This window comes from Herpailurus yagouaroundi, unplaced genomic scaffold (genome assembly GCF_014898765.1).
Source record: "Herpailurus yagouaroundi ecotype Mexico unplaced genomic scaffold, PumYag 250, whole genome shotgun sequence".
NCBI classification, from domain to species: Eukaryota; Metazoa; Chordata; class Mammalia; order Carnivora; family Felidae; genus Herpailurus; species Herpailurus yagouaroundi.
In genome coordinates, this window is record NW_024412467.1 from 26,255,474 (window position 1) to 26,274,782 (window position 19,309).

Here is a 19,309-nt window from a genome sequence, read left to right on the forward strand (position 1 = left end):
ACATATGAGTGAAAACATATGGTATCTGTCTTTCTATGACTGACTTATTTCACTCAGCATAATTCCCTCCAGCTCCATCCATGTTGCTGCAAATGGCATGATTTCATTCTTTCTCATTGCCAAGTAGTATTCCATTATTTATGTAAACCACATCCTCTTTATCCATTTGTCAGTTGATGGACACTTAGGCTCTTTCCATAATTTGACTATTGTTGAAAGTGTTGCTATAAACATTGGGGTACATGTGCCCCTACACATCAGCACTCTTATATACCTTGGATAAATTCGTAGCAATGTCACTGCTGGGTCATAATGTAGTTCCATTCTTAATTTTTTGAGGAACCTCCACACTATTTTCCAGAGGAGCCACACCAGTTTGCATTCCCACCAACAGTGCAAGAGGGTTCCCATTTCTCCACATCCTCAGCAGAATCTATGGTCTCCTGATTTGTTCATTTTAACCACTCTGACTGGTGTGAGGTGGTATCTCAGTGTGGTTTTGATTTCTATTTCTCTGATGCTGAGTGACGTTGAGAATCTTTTCATGTGTCTGTTGGTCATCTGGATGTCTTCTTTGGAAAAGTGTCTACTCATATCTTCTGCCCATTTCTTCACTGGATTATTTGTTTTTCAAGTGTGGAGTTTGGTGAGTTATTTATAGATTTTAGATACTAGCCCTTTATCCGATATGTCATTTGCAAATATCTTTTCCAATTCTGTCAGTTGCCTTGTCATTTTGTTGATTATTTCCTTTGCAGTGAAGAAGATTTCATCTGTATGAGGTACCAATAGTTCATTTTTTGCTTTTAGTTCCCTTACTTTTGGAGATGTGTTGAGTAAGAAATTGCTGTGGCTGAGGTTAGAGAGATTTTTTCCTGCTTTTTCCTCTAGGGTTTTGATGGTTTCCTGTCTCACATTCCTGTCTCACATCCCATTTTGGGTTTATTTTTGTGTGTGGTATAAGAAAGTGGTTTAGTTTCATTCTTCTGCATGTTGCTGTCCAGTTCTCCCAGCACCATTTGCTAAAGAGACTGCATTTTTTCCATTGGATACACTTTCCTACTTTGTCAAAGATTAGTTGGCCATACTTTTATGGGTCCAATTCTGGGTTCTCTATTCTATTCCATTGGTCTATGTGTCTGTTTTTGTGCCAATACCATACTGTCTTGAGGATTACAGCTTTTTAGTAGAGGCTAAAGACTGGAATTGTGATTCTCCCACTTTTGTTTCCTTCTTAAATATTATTTTGACTATTCGGGGTCTTTGTGGTTTCATAAAAATTTTAGGGTTGTTTGTTCTAGCTTTGAGAAGAATGCCAGTGCAATTTTGATTCAGATTGCATTGAATGTGTAAATTGCTTTGGGTAGTATTGACATTTTAACAATATTTATTCTTCCAATCCATGAGCATGGAATGTTTTTCCATTTCTTTGTATATTCTTCAATTTCCTTCATAAGCTTTTTATAGTTTTCAGCATACAGATATTTTACATCTTTGGTTAGATTTACTCCTAGGTATTTTATGGTTCTTGGTGCAATTGTGAATGGGATCAGTTTCTTTGTCTTTCTGTTGCTTCATTATTGGTGTATAAAAATGCAACCAATTTCTGTACATTCATTTTATACCCTGCAACATTGCTGAATTCATGCATCAGTTCTAGCAGTCTTTTGGTGAAGGCTGTCGGGTTTTCCATGTAGAGTATCATGTCGTCTGTGAAAAGTGAAAGTTTGATTTCATCATTGCCAATTTTGATGTCTTTGATTTCATTTCTTCGTCTGATTGCTGATGCTAGGACTTCCAACACTATGTTAAACAACAGTGGTGAGAGTGGACATCCTGTCATGTTCCTGATCAGGGGAAAAGCTCTCAATTTTTCCCCATTGAGGATGATATTAGCTGTGGGCTTTTCATAAGTGGCTTTTATAATGTTTAAGTATGTCCTTATATCCCGACCTACTTGAGGGTTTTCATCAAGAAAGGATGCTGTACTTTGTCAAATGCTTTTTCTGCATCAATTGACAGGATCATATGGCTCTTATCTTTTCTTGTATTAATATGATATATCACATTGATTGATTTGTGAATATTGAACCAGCCCTACAGCCCAGGAATGAATCCCACTTGATCATGGTGAATAATACTTTTTATATGCTGTTGAATTTGATTTTCTAGTATCTTGCTGAGAATTTTTACATCCATATGCATCAGGGATATTGGCCTCTTTTTTTGCTGGTTTTCTGGCTGGTTTGGGAATCAAGGTAATGTAGGCTTCATAGAATTATTCCAGAAGTTTTCCTTCCATTTCTTTTTTTGTAACAATTTGAAAAGGATAGGTATTAACTCTGCTTTAAATGTCTGGTAGAATTCCCCAGGGAAGCCATCTGGTCCTGGACTCTTATTTGTTGGGAGATTTTTGATAACTGATTCAATTTCTTTGCTGGTTACGGGTCTGTTCAAGTTTTCCATTTCTTCCTGCTTGAGTTTTAGAAGTCTGTGGGTGCCTAGGAATTTGTCCATTTCTTCCAGGTTGTCCAGTTTGTTAGCATATAATCTTTCATAGTATTCCCTGATAATTGCTTGTATTTCTGAGGGAATGGTTGTAATAAATCTATTTTCATTTGTGATTTTATCTATTTGGGTCCTCTCTCTTTTCTTTTTGTGAAGCCTGGCTAAAGGTTTATCAATTTTGTTTATTAATTCAAAAAACCAAATCTTGGTTTCATTGATATGTTCTACTGTTCTTTAAAAATTCTATATTGTTTATTTCTGCTCTGATCTTTATTATTTCTCTTCTTCTGCTGGGTTGGGGTGCTTTTGCTGTTCTGCTTATAGTTACTTTAGGTGTGCTGTTAGACTTAGTATTTGGGATTTTTCTTGCTTCTTGAGATAAGCCTGAATTGCAATGTATTTTCCTCCTAGGACTGTCTTTGCTGCATCCCAAAGGGTTTGGATTGTTTAATTTCTTCTCTAATTGGCCCAGACATTCTTTAGTAAGATATTCTTTAACCTCCATGCTTTTGGAGGTTTTCCAGACTTTTTCCTGTGTTGATTTCAAGTTTCATAGCATTGTGATCTCAAAGTGTTAATGGTATGATCTCAATTCTTTTATATTTATTGAGGGCTGTTTTGTGACCCAGTATGTGATCTACCTTGGAGAATGTTCCATGTGCACTTGAGAAGAAAGTATATTCTGCTGCTTTGGGATACAGAGTTCTAAATATATCTGTCAAGTCCATCTGATCCAATGTATCATTCAGGGCCCTTGTTTCTTTATTGACCCTGTTTCTAGATGTTCCAGCCATTGTTATAAGTGGAGTATTAAATTCCCCTGCAATTACCACATTCTTATCAATAAGGTTGCTTATGTTTGTGATTGTTTTCTATATTTGGGTACTCTCCAATTCGGTTCATAGACATTTATAATTGTTAGCTCTTCCAGATGTATAGACCCTGTAATTATTATATAATGCCCTTCTTCATCTCTTTTTACAGCCTTTAATTTAAAGTCTAGTTTGTCTGATATAAGTATGGCTACTCCAGCTTTCTTTTGACTTCCAGTAACATGATAGATAGTCCTCCATCCCCTCACTTTCAATCTGAATGTGTCCTCAGATCTAAAATGAATCTCTTGTAGACAGCAAATAGATGGGTCTTATTTTTTTATCCATTCTGATACCCTATGTATCTATGTCTTTTGATTGGAGCATTTAATTCAGACTTTCAGTGTTATTATTGAAAGATATGGGTTTAGAGTCATTGTGTTATCTGTAGGTTTCATTCTTGTAGTGATGTCTCTGGTACTTTGTGGTCCTTGCAACATTCCACTCACAGAGTCCCCCTTAGGATATCTTGTAGGGCTGATTTAGTGGTGATGAATTCCTTCAGTTTTGTTTGTTTGAGGAAACCTTTATCTCTCCTTGTAATCTGAATGACAGGCTTGCTGGATAAAGGATTCTCCCTGCATATTGTTTTCTGTTCATCACATTGAAGAATACTGCCATTCCTTTCTGGCCTGCCAAGTTTCAGTAGATAGGTCTGCTACTACCCTTATGTATCTACCTTTGTATGTTAGGGCCTGTTTATTCCTAGCTGCTTTCAGAATTCTCTCTTTATCCTTGTATTTTTCTAGCTTCACTATGATATGTCATGCAGGAGATTGATTCAAGTTATGTCAAAGGGAGTTCTCTGTGCCTCTTGGATTTCAATGTTTCCTTCCTCAGATTGGGGAAGTTCTCAGCTATGATTTGTTCAAGTACACCTTCAGCCCCTTTCTCTCTCTGTTCTTTTCTGGAATTCCTATGATACATGTATTGTTCCATTTGGTTGCATCATGTAGTTCTTTAATTCTCCCCTCTTGGTCCTGGATTTTTTTTTAATCTCTCCTTTTCTCAGATTCCTCTTTTTCCATAATTTATCTTTTAATTTACCTATTCTCCCCTCTTCCTCTTCAGTTCATGCTGTGCCCACCTCCATTTTATTTTGCACCTCATTTATAGATTTTTAAATTCATCATGACTATTTTTTACTTCCTTGATCTCTGCAGCAATAGATTTTCTGCTGTTCTGTGCCTTTGTCAAGCCCAGAAATCAATCTTGTGACTATTATTCTAAATTCTTGTTCTGTTATATTGCTTATATCTGTTTTGATCAATTCTCTAGCTGTCACTTCTCCTTGGAATTTCTTTTGAAGAGAATTCTTCTGTTTTGTCTTTTTGGCTGGTTTTCTGTCCCTTATGAGTTTAAGAATCTTGTTATGTGTTCTACACCTGTGAGCACTGCTATATTAAAGGGGGGGTCATACACTGTCCATGGCCTGGCCCTTCAGGAGGTGTATTTTGGAGAATGTTACTTGCTCTCTGTTGTGACTTTGGTTATTTTATTTCTCTACTTTTAATGATGTTTTGGATCCTCCACAAGATGTGCTTTAATTTGTTTTCTGATGTAGCCATGGAAAGGGAAACAAACACACAAACAAACAGGAAACAAAAATGCAAACACAGAGACAAATAAACAAACAGACAAAAAACACACAAACAAAAGAAAACACAAAAACAATCCAAAAGAAATAACCAGAAACACCAGCTACAAGTAAAGAACAGGGTGGAGGTGGTGCTGATGGAAGAGCACATACAGACAGAAATGACAGGGGTGGGGACAAAGAGAAAATAAACATTTACCAGGCAGAGACTAAATGGCTTAATTCAGATAGAGAGAAAGGAAAATAAATAAGGAGGTGGGGGGGGGGGGAAACGAAGATAAAGTTACCCTAACAGAGAAACTATACTGCTTGATTATTCCAGAGAGAGAGAAAAGAAAGTAAAGAAGGAAGTGTAGAACACGTATCAAGAGAATGGAGAAATGGGAACACTCTTGCACTGTTGGTAGGAATGCAAACTGGTGCAGCCACTCTGTAAAACAGTGTGGAGGTTTCTCAAAAAATTAAAAATAGACCTACCCTAGCAATAGCACTGCTAGGAATTTGTCCAAGGGATACAGGAGTGCTGATGCACAGGGACACTTGTACCCCAATGTTTATAGCAGCACTCTCAACAATAGCCAAATTATGGAAAGAGCCTAAATGTCCATCAACTGATGAATGGATAAAGAAGATGTGGTTTATATACACAATGGAATATTACTTGGCAATGAGAAAGAATGAAATATGGCCTTTTGTAGCAACGTGGATGGAACTGGAGAGTGTTATGCTAAGTGAAATAATTCATACAGAGAAAGACAGATACTATATGTTTTCACTCTTATGTGGATCCTAAGAAACTTAACAGAAGACCACGGGGGAGGGGAAGGAAAAAAAATGTTAGAGAAGGAGGGAGCCAAACCATAAGAGACTCTTAAAAACTGAGAACAAACTGAGGGTTGATGGGGGGATGGGAGGGAGGAGAAGGTGGGTATGGATACTGAGGAGGGCACCTGTTGGGATGAGTACTGGGTGTTGTATGGAAACCAACTTGACAATAAATTTCATATTAAAATAAATACATACATAAATAAGAGAATGGATTAAATATGTCTGCTTAAACAAACCAACCAGAGTAACCAGCCTAGAGGAGGGAAGAGATAAGAAGGAGAAGCGATTCCACAGTCTCTTCTCCACAGGCCCAGTGGACTCTGTTTCAGAGTCATCCTCACTGTGCCGCTGGTGCAGATGGGGTGGGCAGTCCTTCTCGCTCTGCCAACTCTCCTGACCCAGCGCTTGGCTAGGATTCACACTCCTGCTCCATGAACTCTGGCACTGGGGAAGTGCTTCTCTGTATGGCCTGATATGTGGTCCCAGCTGGCTTTGTCTGTGCCACAGCACTTGAGGGAGGACAGCCTTCTCCTGCTGCAGACTGTGTCCCTGACCTAGCCACCAAGCCCAGGGCTGGCAGATGCAGTCATGCTTTGTCCTGTTCCACAGCACTCCAGGGAGGGGACCGCCTTCTCCTACTGTGGACTGAACCCTCAACCTAGCCACTGAGCCCGGGGTGTCGGTCTCAGGCAGATTTTGTCTTATCCTGCAGCACTCCAGGGAGGGTGTTGCTTTCTTCTGCGGATTGCACCCTTGACCTAACACCAAACCCAGGGGTGGCTTTCCTCCTCCCCAGGTGTGAGACCAGGGCAGCCGGACCCAGTCCAAGCAAAGCCCCGCAGTTAGAGATAAGATCCCTCTCAGTCCCAGTCCAAGGTTTTCTCTTGTCCAGATACAGTCCTACGCTTCCACAGCTGCTCTTTCTCTTCCCTTTGTCTCTCCACAGAAGGCGATCCTTTCCCTCTGTGCCTATGTGGCCCATTTTATCTCCCCCAGTTTGCAATCCCCCACCTATAGCCCAAGTTTGTCCTGGTGTCTCCCTTTTAGACTCAATCTCTTTTCCTCCCAGACTCTTGGGCTTCAAAGTCCTTTGGCTTCAGCCCTTCTTTGAGAGATGCAGGAAGTATGGATCCCCCTTCTTCTCCACCATGTTGGCCCCTCCTCCTCTTCAGAAATCGACCATGTCTTCCTTTTAATATATAGGCTTTATTTTTTAGAGCACGCTTAGGTTTATGTAAATTACACAAAGAGTACAGAAAGTTCCTAAATACTGCCTCCCCCTCTCACCCATCTCCTAGAAAGGAACTGTGTCTTTTTCTTTTTTTCTTTCTTTCTTTTCTTAAAAGATTTTATTAAATAATCTTTACACACAACCTGGGGCTTGAACTTACAAGCCCCAGATCAAGAGTCACATGCTCGACTGACTAAGCCAATCAGTCACCAGAACTGTATCTTTTTTTTTAAGTTTCTTGACTTATTTTGAGACACACACACACACAAAGAGAGAGAGAGAGAGAGAGAGCATGCGTGCATGAGTGGGGGAGGGTCAGAGACAGAGGGAGACAGAGAATCCTAAGCGGGCTCTGCACTGTCAGCACAGAGTTCTACTTGGGGCTTGAACCCAGGAACCATGAGATCATGACCTGAGCCATATCAAGAATCAGATGTTTAACCAACTGAGCCACCGAGACACTCCTGGAACTACGTCTTTTAAAACATCAAGCTCCCATATCCAAACCCAAGGTCTGGAACATAGGTTTTCAATACAAGTTTTTATTTAAAAATTGAATCAAGTTACTCACCCCTGGTGATCTCTACCAAAAAGTGGTCTTGAATTACTTAAATGATACTCTGAGGAATGAATGTATTTCCCAAAATAGCTGGAAGGAAATTTACCTAATAAGGACACTAGCCTTAGTGATAGTAATAAATATAAACATGTCACTAGGTGCCAGGAACCAAGAAGGCTGCTTCCTGGACATCTTGAATTTGTTTGGATCATATAGTCTTCACAACCTGATAGAACGGGTATTCAAATCCTGATTTTACATGTGAGGATACCTGAGTTCAAGGAGACTAAGAGATTTTTAAAAGTCATACCTGGGGGCGCCTGGGTGGCGCAGTCAGTTAAGCGTCCGACTTCAGCCAGGTCACGATCTCGCGGTCCGTGAGTTCGAGCCCCGCGTCAGGCTCTGGGCTGATGGCTCAGAGCCTGGAGCCTGTTTCCGATTCTGTGTCTCCCTCTCTCTCTGCCCTTCCCCCGTTCATGCTCTGTCTCTGTCCCAAAAATAAGTAAAAACGTTGAAAAAAATATAAAAAAATAAAAGTCATACCTGTAACAAGGGGCAGCACCAGAATGGGAAACCAGGGCTCACCCCCCCTGAGTTAAGTGTCTGTATGTTCACAGTCTAATACAATAGCCACTGGCCATGCATGACCATGGAGCACTTAAAATGTGGCTAATCTGCATTGAAATATGCAGTGTAACATACCCACTGAAATTAATACAAAAAAAGAATGCAAAACATCTCATTAACAATTGTTTCATATTGAGTACATTAGAAAGATAATGTTGGATAGACTGAATTTATATAGAATATATTATAAAAACTAATTCCATCTGTTTCTTTTTATTCTTTTTTTAAATGTGGCTACTAGGAAACCTAAAAATACAGAAGTGATTCACTTTTGTGGATAGCACAGTGGACCTTGCACTGTGCTTCTACTGGACACCTCTGATTGGTAGGAGAAGCTGAGAGAATTCATTTTCCTCTATGGGAAGAATGGTATGGGGAGTCTGAAGACTTGGTTTAGTCCCAGCTCAGTCAGAAATCTGGTCCTAATCAGGTCCGTATCCCTCTCTGTGCCTCAGTTTGCTTAAGAAAAGCAGAAATACTGGGCAGGATAGGTGGCAGTAAACTCTCTCCCGACTCTTAAGTTTTATGGAAGCCAAAGGGATATTTGTGCCATGCTTCTTATCCTTCCTTGAAACACATCCAATTACCCTGTGGTTTTGTGGTTTAGATACATAACCATCTAATAGAGAAGATAATTTTCTTAGGATATAGAAGTAATAGTTATAACAGTATTGCTGTTCTTTTAATCTCCCTCCCACCCTCCACCAAGGGCACAAAGACCATGCTGCTCATTCTCTTGGAGGATACTTGTGGGCAAAGGAATCTTCAGATGCAAGAAAGTCAAGCAGCTTTTGTTCTTAGTGACTTTTAGGATGTTGTTCCTCTAACACACTTTATTTCTTTCTTGTGGTTTATTTCATCAATAGAGGACCTTGATGTAATCATTTCCCTGTAATTTATAGATAACATCTCTTTCACTAAATATAGAACACTGTCTCTGTCAATGTATTTTACAGGCAAGCCCTTTCTTGAATGGGAATTAAACAAGAAATTGGAATTATTAATAATGACACAACAGTGGTGCAGATATGAAGTTGAACTTAAAGTATCTAAATTAAGAGAATAACATCATTGGGATAAAGATGTAGAAAAACAAATTATATCCATTGCAACACTTTCCATTCAATTCCAGACACATACCTTCTGACATAGGCACTATCCATTACACAGTACTTTGTATATTATTTTAGCTGCCTTGATATAAATAAGGTACCTAGAAATAGCAAACTGATAGTCCCCTCTTGTTCCATAGCAATTGGTTAAGAATCATGTTTGACATTGAATATTTCAGGAACAGGATATAAGAGAGAGGACAAAACCTAGTTCATTCATGTAGTCCACACAATCTACTCTGAGGTGATGATGCTTCTCTTGGGGTGAAGGACTGGGCTCCCCAATCTTTACTCCAGATAATCAGATCACTCAACTAAGCATCTCATTGCCAAGTGTCTTTTATGATACCAAAGGGATTTTTCTCAAGCCTGAGTGACATGCATGAGAAAGAGAATTAATAACTGATGTACTCAAGCCAGATAAAAGAGAATTAGTGGAACCATGGTATAATGACAGTAAGCAAAGGGAGGTAAGATGGAGCTTACCATTTGGACCAGCTTTCCCCTGATATATTTATTTAAAGTTTGTTTATGTACTTAAGCAATATCTACACCCAATGTGGGGCTCAAACTCAAGACCCTGAGGCCAAGAATCGCATGCTCTACCAATTGAGCCAGTAAAGCACCCCAAATTTTTTTTTAATTCACACCCTCTGCCTTACTTTGTTAGATTTGGAGAAGAGAAGTTTAAGCCAGGACAGGAGAGCAGGAGCCAAGTATTTGAAGGATGTTGTGATGAGAAGGGCTCTGCTAGGCACAGATGACTCACCTTTAGATGAGCAGGTAACTCAGCACATAAAGCATGTGAGTCCAGGTCATTGTAGCAAGTCTATCTTGCTGACCTCACCTGGGGCCCTGGGCCCATTAAAGATATTCCATAGGTGGAGACCAGCTTGCCTCACCCCCTCTCAGGGGCTGCTGGGACTGTGGACATGTGGTCACAGCCTGCATTTCTCCAAGGGAGGTATGGGGAGGAGTGTCTTGTGTCCTGTGGACCTTCTCTTAGATTTATCTGCTATCTTTCCTCTCATCCTCAATAGCCTCCAAAGCAGCTGAAACCAGAGGTGAGAGAAGCTGGCAGTGAAAGAGCAAGCCAAATTCCACCAAGTGGTGTGCTGGTAAAACACATGGTTTACAACAGGCTGGAAGTGGAAGAGGAGAGGAAACCCTGATTTGTAGTGCTTACTGATTCCTGTGGTGTAAACACTCCTGCCACGGTTAGTTTCAAGCTGCAACATGATGCCACAGAAGTGGAGTTGGGATAATGTGTTCAATAACACATGGTTATGTGGTATTGTATTTCCACCATACACATACAAAATATGAAATAATGCCCAAAGCAGAGATAATAGTATATTGTAGTCAAATAATTTAGAAGTAATGAGTATTTTGGGGCTTTGTTACCTTTGTGTTTAGTATAATTTATCATATATTTATACAGTTTAATTTTTAATAATGGCTTTATTTGATGACCACTGAAAAGTAGACACTCGGCTGTTGATAGCTAGCTTGAGCCAGCTCCAGTACCTCACAGCCCTGGCTGTGGTACAGGGAAGGAGGCAAAAGGTGTGTCAGTGATGCTCAGCATGTCAATGTAAGCATCCCATTCAGTCACCTTCCTCCTTCTGTGCCCCTCACCGTCACAAAGTTCTGTACTCAGGGACTATTTCTCAGGGCAGAGAGAACACAAGGGCTCTGACTCACAGGAAACCCCACTTTGCAGTCACCTCCTTCTTCTCCCTGTAAGGAAGCAGCAGTGACACTAGGGGACATGCAAACATGCACCTGAGGAAGCAGATCTGGGAGTTTTTGGTTTCTGTTCAGCCTCACATGTTGCGAGAGATCCCACATGTTGGCTTCCAGATTGTGAGGCCTCCCAGGTCTTGGGTCTGAATGTTCAGCTCTGCCCAAGCCTTTGCCCAATAACCCTAGGACAGGCCTCCCAGCAGCCACTCAACTACTGCCACTCAGCTCTGCACTCTTTTATCTCACCTCAAGCTCTTGTCCCTCTCTGTACCTGACTTTGCCTTCTCTACAGGCCCTATAGTCATCCCCTCAGGCTCACTCTATGCAGGCTGCAGCTCCCCTCTCCCCTTCTGCCCCACAGAAGCTCCCAGTCTTTCAGTTGTGAAGGACTTCCTGACCAGGGAGTAGATACCAGAGTCACCATCATGGGAAGCCATACAGCTTAGAAATCCTGCAGACTTCCATAGGTTCCCAATGCCTCTCTCTTTCCTAGGAGGAGAGCTGACATCCAGACATCTGGCAGAGACTCAGAGCAGAAGAGTGGCGGCAGCAGAAGGAAAAACGAAGAATCCCTTGAATTGGGGTACATGTTAGCCAGCTGGCAAGACCAGGGGAGTGGCTCCTGGTTCAGGATTCAACCATCCCCACAAGGCCAACTATAGCCTGAGAGACAGTGGCCCCAGGGATGTAGAGCTCTGTGGGAGCCCATGCTGCTGGCACCAGGAGAGCCACAAGAACTCAGTTGTCAGATGAGTAAAGGTTTGTTTTTCCCCTGACCAGAGGTTTTGCTTCTGTTGCTGGTGTCGTGTTCTAATTGCAAAGCAGTTATTCATCATTGTGGACTGGTGGGGACTTTTGCTGGGCTTACCAGGAATAGACTGGCCAGCGTTCTTGCACTTGTCCAAGCCTATAGCAAAATAGGGCCCTGGGAGAGCCTTATTTGTCCTGTGCCTAGGAAAAGTAAGCAAAGTGCATATAATTTCATACCAACTGTGTGCTATCCCCTTCACAAACACCATTAAACCCTCTCATGAATCCTCCCTGAACTTCGATGTCCACAGATGGGCTGACATATGGAGCAGAGCCTGCCAGAATCTTAACCATCACTGGTAGTTGCTAGATCTCTCCAACCTTGTGCCAATGGAAAATGCTTGGAAGTTCCTTAGAACTCGCTACATGAAATTGACGTGAGGCTTAAGTTTGCCTTTGAAGGTCCTTGCTTCTGCCCCAAAACTTGCTCTCAATGTGCCTCTCCATTCCATACTCCACTCTCTTTTCCTCTTTGGCCATGTCCATCCTTCAGGGGGCAATATTTCTCTCTAGCATCTCTTGGGCAGAAACTTCTGTCCAGAATGCTCAAGATCCACCAAATTCTCACTCAAATTCTCTGGTCCCACAAATCTCTTTCCATTCTCAAAGTAGTTGCACTAAGCAGCTGAGTTTTTCTTCTGCATTTCCAATGGGGCCTTTGAGGGCTGATTGTCTTTACCCTAAAGATTAGGTGGCAAACTGACCTGCCTGAAGAAAGAATATGGAATTAGGGAGTAGGAAGGGTGTTCCTCTGCTCCTCATGCCCTACCCACCCACTGTGGCCAATGCCCATGTTTGAGGAGAGAAGCCAGTATGCAGAGAGGCCTGATCAGGCCAACAGTGAAACCACTTTCCCTGATACATGAGTCCTTCCTCCTCACCCAAAGTTTCTCAAATAGGAAAGAACTCTCCTAAGAAATATTCTTCCCTGTTAACCCATTTTGGTCATTGTGGAGATGAAAGTTGTGAGCTAGAGCCCATGTTCCAGTTGCAAGGAAGCACAGAGATCCACAAGGTAGATGGCCTTTTATAGAAGAAAAGGAGACAAATGACTGGAAAGGCCCATTAATGCCCATCATAGCTGAGGGAAAAGTTAACACAGAGAACACCACTCACTCTGCTTCCTCTCCCACTTTTTCTTCAAAAGTAGAAGATAGAGTAATATTTGTATCTAACCCTAAACGTTTTTTTAAGTTTAATGTTGTCTATGATGACTGGGATCCTAAATGTCAGAAAACTTTGTGCCTTGCTGTTTGTTAATATAATGGGAAGCAGCCCACTTAGCTGCATTACAGGAATCACTGAAGCACTGGGCAGGAGTGATGTGATAACCAAATCACACAGTGGTGAGTAAGACCTGGGGCGAGATGGCCCAAGCAACACAGGGACAGGAATGACTGAAATGTTTGCATGCTTCTTAATTTAATGTCCCAGCTTTAAAGTTTGCATTTCTTGGTCTTTCTGCCAGGAAAAGGCTCTAGCATGTCATACTTTATAGAGAAATGTTTTAGCAACATGAAAAAAAACCGTAAGTCAGTACATGAGACTAACCAAGGGCATTTAGTTTATGTTTCTTATCCAGAAGAAAGGCAGCACTGAAGAAGCCCTGGGCTGAACCACACTTTTCAACAAGACTGAAATTACACAAAGAGATCCAGCCAAGTTTAAAAGAGGGATTTGCTTATTTGCTTGAGGGTTATGGTAGGTCAGAGAAAATGTTTTCTAAAGAGTAAATACTCCCTTCTAGTCTATACAATCTGATCATCAGATGGTGGAAGGTGGAAGGAATTAGCACTCACTCTAGATTCCAGTGGGCAGAGGGTGCTTGGTCATTTGGGGGAGGGGGATAGTAGATTTTCTTTAGAACCTGCTATGTTCCATTTCTTCACATTTAACACATGAACTGTCTTTAAAAAAATCCTTAAATGCACTACACTATTTCCATTAATATATCATTGCTAATTGAAGTTACACAGTAAAATATGGAAAATTTCCTATGAAGTCAATAATCGATCAAGAAGTTAATTCTTCTTAATTAATTAAATCTGCCATTAATTTGATAAACACTGCCACAAAGCACCATGTCAGGTGCTGTGGAAAGATGGGAAGACAGAAGTATTTGGTGTCTCCCCAAGGAGTGGTGTGCCCCATAGGTAGAGTGAAGAGTGTTTTAGATGGTGCATTGATGGGTATTTTTATTTCAATCATTGTTTATTTTAAATGGATATTAGAAAATAGATATATAAGTTGTCAACTTTGTGTCTTTTACCAATTTTTATTGCTTACAATGATGCTAGACATTTAAATTTTAAAAGTGAGTCCACCTAAAGATTTTAAGAAAATAACAATATTTTAAAATGTATTTTGAGAAGTCACATTTTTAAATAGATATTGAATGAATAAATATTTGCCATAAGTTTTAATTAGCTAATATATAAATAATCGTAAAATTTTGAGTGCAGTATGTGACTACTGAAATAAGCTACCTTCTCTAACTCTCAAAGGAGCTTATAATAAATACTGAGCTTAAAATAATAATAACCAATAGTTCCATAGCACTAACTATATCCCAGACATTATTCTTGACACTTTACCCACTAATCCTGACAATGGTCCCATGAAGTAAATGCTCATGTTACAAAGTAAATTAAAGACAGATTTTTATAGCAGACAAGTAGAGTACCTGGTATAGGATAAGCTGGGGTTATGTTCTTTCCCTGACACTTGTTAATCATGCAACCTTAATATGTTACTTACCTCCTGGCCCTCAGTTTCTCTTTTGGTAAGGTGAGAAATACAACACTTGTCTTCTAGGATTACTTCAAGGATCAAATGAGCAGATACATATTAAAGCATTTAGTACCCAATAAATGGTTATTTAATGAGATTTTAAATGGGGGTTAGCCAGATCTTAAAGCAAAATCTCAAATCCTTGGATTTTCTCTCTTTCTGGATGTCTTGGTATTCTCTTTGCTTCTAGTCCCTTTCTCCATCTAAAGGGATAGGCTCCCATCTGTGGGACTCATCTTGGTGAAAAAAGGCCAAAGGTCTTAGTCTGGGTTTGATGCTGGTAGGAAGCTCACCAATCATGTGAATGGGGTAAACTGTCACCTCTCTGACTACTCAGTCCCTCAACTACAGCTTGGCACCAGAATCAACATGAGGCTTTGAAATCAGAAAGATCTGGATTAGAATCCTGGCTTTGCTTCTTAGTAGCTGTTCAACATTAGGCTAGTGCCTTAAGGTTTCTGAGCCTCAGTTTCTTCACTTTAAAAATGGGGATGAAAATAATTCCTTCTCAAGGGTCATCACTGACCCCCACCCCTGACTGGTGAAGGTGCCTTGCCCACAGCACCTACATAGCCCATACCATACCTATGCCATCCTTTGACACCCTCAAGGCTAGGATGTTGTCCTGTTGAAGCTGTGTATCCCTGGAAACCAGCAGAGGGCCAGGAACATGGTGGATCTTCAGGAGATGTTTGTTAATTTTTTTTAAGCTCTTCAGAATGTAACAAGTGTTTGAGACAATGTGGAGAAATTGGAACTCTTTTGCATTGTTGGTAGGAATGTGAAACGGTGCAGCTGCTATTGAAAACACATAAAGTCTTCAAAAAATTAAACATAGAATTACCATATGATCTAGCAATTCCAATATCCTAAAAAACTAAAAGTAGGGTCTTGGACAGATATTTGTACCCCCGTGTTCATAGCAGCATAATTTAGAATAGCCAAAAGTTGGAAGCCACCCAAATGTTCATTCATAGAAAGATGAATGGATAAAGAAAATGTGGTAGATACACACAATGCATGTAAAGGAAGGAAGGTCTGACACATGCTACAACATGGATAAACCTTGAGAACATTACGCTAAATGAAATAAGCCAGTCACAAAAGGACAAATATTGTATGATTTCTCTTATATGAGGTACCTAGGGTAGTCAAATTCATAGAGAAAGAAAGTAGAATGGGGGTTACCAGAGGCTAGAGGGAGGTAGGAAAGGAGTGAATGTTTATGAATGCAGAGTTTCAGTTTCATAAGATGAAAGAGTTTTGTGGTGGTGGTTGTACAACAGTGCAACTGTATACTTGAAAATGGTACGTTTTGTTTTTTGTGTATTTGGCCACTATATATATATATATATATATATATGCCATCCCATAACACCCTCACGGCTAAGATGTCCTGTTATAGAGACATATATATGTATATATATATATATATATATATATATATACCTTTAACAGGAGAAACAAAAGCAAAATTAAACTATTGAGACTACACCAAAATAAAAAGTTTTGTATAGCAAAGGAAACCAACAAAACAAAAAGGCAACCTACTGAATGACAAGGTATTTGCAGGGTGCCTGGGTGTCTCAATTTTGTTAAGTCTGATTCTTGATTTCAGCTCAGGTTGTAATCCTGGGATCATTGTATTGAGCCCTGTGTCAGGCTCTGGGCTAGGCATGGAGCCTTCTTGAGACCCTCTCCTATCTCTCTTTCCCTCTGCCCTGCTCTTTATCTCAAATAAATTTTAAAAATAATAAGAGAGAAGATACTTGCAAATGATATATCTGGTAAAAGGTTAATGTCCAAAATATATTTAAAAACGTATACAACTCAACACCAACAAAACAAATATTCCAAATAAAAATGAGCAATGAGAGGCACCTGGGTGGCTCAGCCAGTTAAGCAATGGACTCTTGAGTCATGATCTCATGGGGCATGAAATTGAGCCCCAAATTGGGCTCCACGCGTGGAGACTGCTTGGGATTCTCTCGCTCCCTCTCTCTCTTCTCCTCCCCTGCTATCTCCTTCTCCCCCCCCATCAAAATAAATGAATAAACAAAAAAATGGGCAGATTTTTCTAAGAATATAGAGATTTTTCTAAGACATACAGGTGACCAGTAAATGCATGAAAAGATATTCAATATCTTCATTCATCAGGGAAATGCAAATTAAAAACCACAATGAGATATAATTTTGCACCTCTCAGAATGGCTAAACCAAAAACACAAGAAATAAGGATTGGTGAGGATGGGGAGAAAAAAGAATACTGGTACACTGTTGGTGGAAATGCAAATTGTGAAGCCACTGTGGAAAACAGTATGGACATTCTTCAAAATATTAAAAATGGAATTACCATATCATCCAATAATTCTACTATTGGATATCTACCCAAAGAAAACAAAAAGACCAATTTGAAGAGATATATGCACACTATGTATATTCCAGTATCATTTACATTACATCAGCCAAGATATGGAAGCAATTCAAATGTCCATAGATAAGATAGATGAATGGATAAAGAAGATGTGATATACATATTAGAATATATATATCACATATACATGATACATATATATAGGAATATAATGGAATATTATTAAACCATAAAAAGAATGAAATCTTGCCACTTACAACAACATGGATGGACCTAAAGGGTACAGTGCTAAGTGAAATAAGTCCCAGAAAGACAAACACCATAAGATTTCACTCATATGTGGAATTTAAGAAACAAAGTAAATGACCAAATGAAGAAAAAACAAAACCAGACAAACAAAAAACTAGACTCTTAAATACAGAGAACTGGTGGTTGCCAGAAGTTGGTAGAGGGGGAATGGGTGAAATAGATATGGAGGATTAAAAATACACTTACCTTGATGAGTGTTGAGAAATGTATAGAATTGTTGACGCTTTATATTGTACACCTGAAACACAACACTGTACATTTACTATACTGGAATGAATGAATGAATGAATGACTGCATGAGTGAATGAATAAAGTGTTCTTTTCCTTCCTGTTTTCGAGCAACCCCAAGTGTTGCCATTCACATGAAAGTAAACAGTGGAGGCAAAGGCAAAGTGTGGAGCCTAGAGGAGTAAAAGAGGATGGGGGAATGATAGAGGGAAGTCTTCCTAGGGAGGGTGGGGGATGGGGGTGAAAGAGGGCCATAGCTACAGCCAGTAAGCCAAGACAATGTTCTTCAATAGGATAGCTGGGAGGAGCATACCATTCATCTTGGAGAGATGAAGAGTGGGAGAGAAAAGGCATCCAAGAGGAAGTAAAGACAAGAACCCCAGAGAAAGGCAGGGAAGAAAGAGTTCTTTTTCCCTCCCCACAGTCAGGGAGGAGCTTCCTGTGGCAGAAAAGATCCACTCATGTGCTGTGCCTTTCCCCTGGAAAGGCAATGAGTAAGAAAGGAAACACACACACATGTTTAAAGAAACATACAAACTTAGAAGGAAATATACAAACTTTTCTGCTTTTTTTCCTGATAACAAAATAAGTGATTGAAGAAATTTTGGAAAATATAAAAGAACACACAAGAAAATTAAAAATTGCTACCACTTAAAAAAAATCTCACATTGTTTTGAAACTTGCTTCCTTTTCACTTAACAAAATAACAAACATTTTTCCATGTCATAAAATACTTGCATGCCATACAAATTTTTAAGTGGTTACATAACATTTCATTCTATAGATGGCCAGTCATTTAGCTAATACCCCTTTGGACACTGTTGGACCTATTAGGCAAATCCATGTGAGTTCATGCTAAGGGTCAGATGCTGCTCCAAGTACTGGCTATACAATAGCAAACCCAGCTTCTATCTTCAAGGAGTTATGTTAGGAAAGAAATATTAATAAATAGGCAATTACAATAAAGAATGGTCAGTGTTGTACTATAGACACAGCAACTACAAATCTAAGTCTATAGTGAAAGTTTTTAAGAAATATAATTCAAATTTTCTTTAACAATATATTTTTCATTTTAGCTCTTATTCCACAAGGATAATGAAAACTCAATCTCAATTCACTTTGTATCTCTTGAGTGGGCACTAAATTTAGCACTGCTTCTTTAGGGCCCAGGCAGGTGGTAGGGGGAGAAAGTGGAGAGGGCATTCTGGTCCTCAGTGTGGTCTCCACTCAAACACATCCTGGGATGCCCACCATCCAAATGGTCACTGGTCCACACAGGTTACTATGGGGTTCTCCTTCAGTCCTTCCCCTCTGCCATTCCATAACCTATGCTTCATCACTATTCCTTTCAACAGACTTTTCTCAAGTTTATTTGCCCCTTAAAGGCTCTTTTTAAGAGGCAGTAGATATTTTTTAAACTTAAATTCAAGTTGAAATCCTAACATACAGTGTAGTCTTGGTTTCAGGAGAAGAACCCAGTGATACATCTCTTACATATGACACCCAGTGCTTATCCCAAAAAAGTGCCCTCCTTAATGCCCATCACCTATTTAACCCATCCCCCCCCCACCTCCCTTCTAGCAATGCTCAGTTTGTTCTCTGTATTTAAGTCTCTTATGGTTTGCTTCCCTCTCTGTTTTTATATTATTTTTCCTTTACTTCCCTTATATTCATCTGTTGTGTTTCTCAAATTCCACATATGAGTGAAATCACATTAT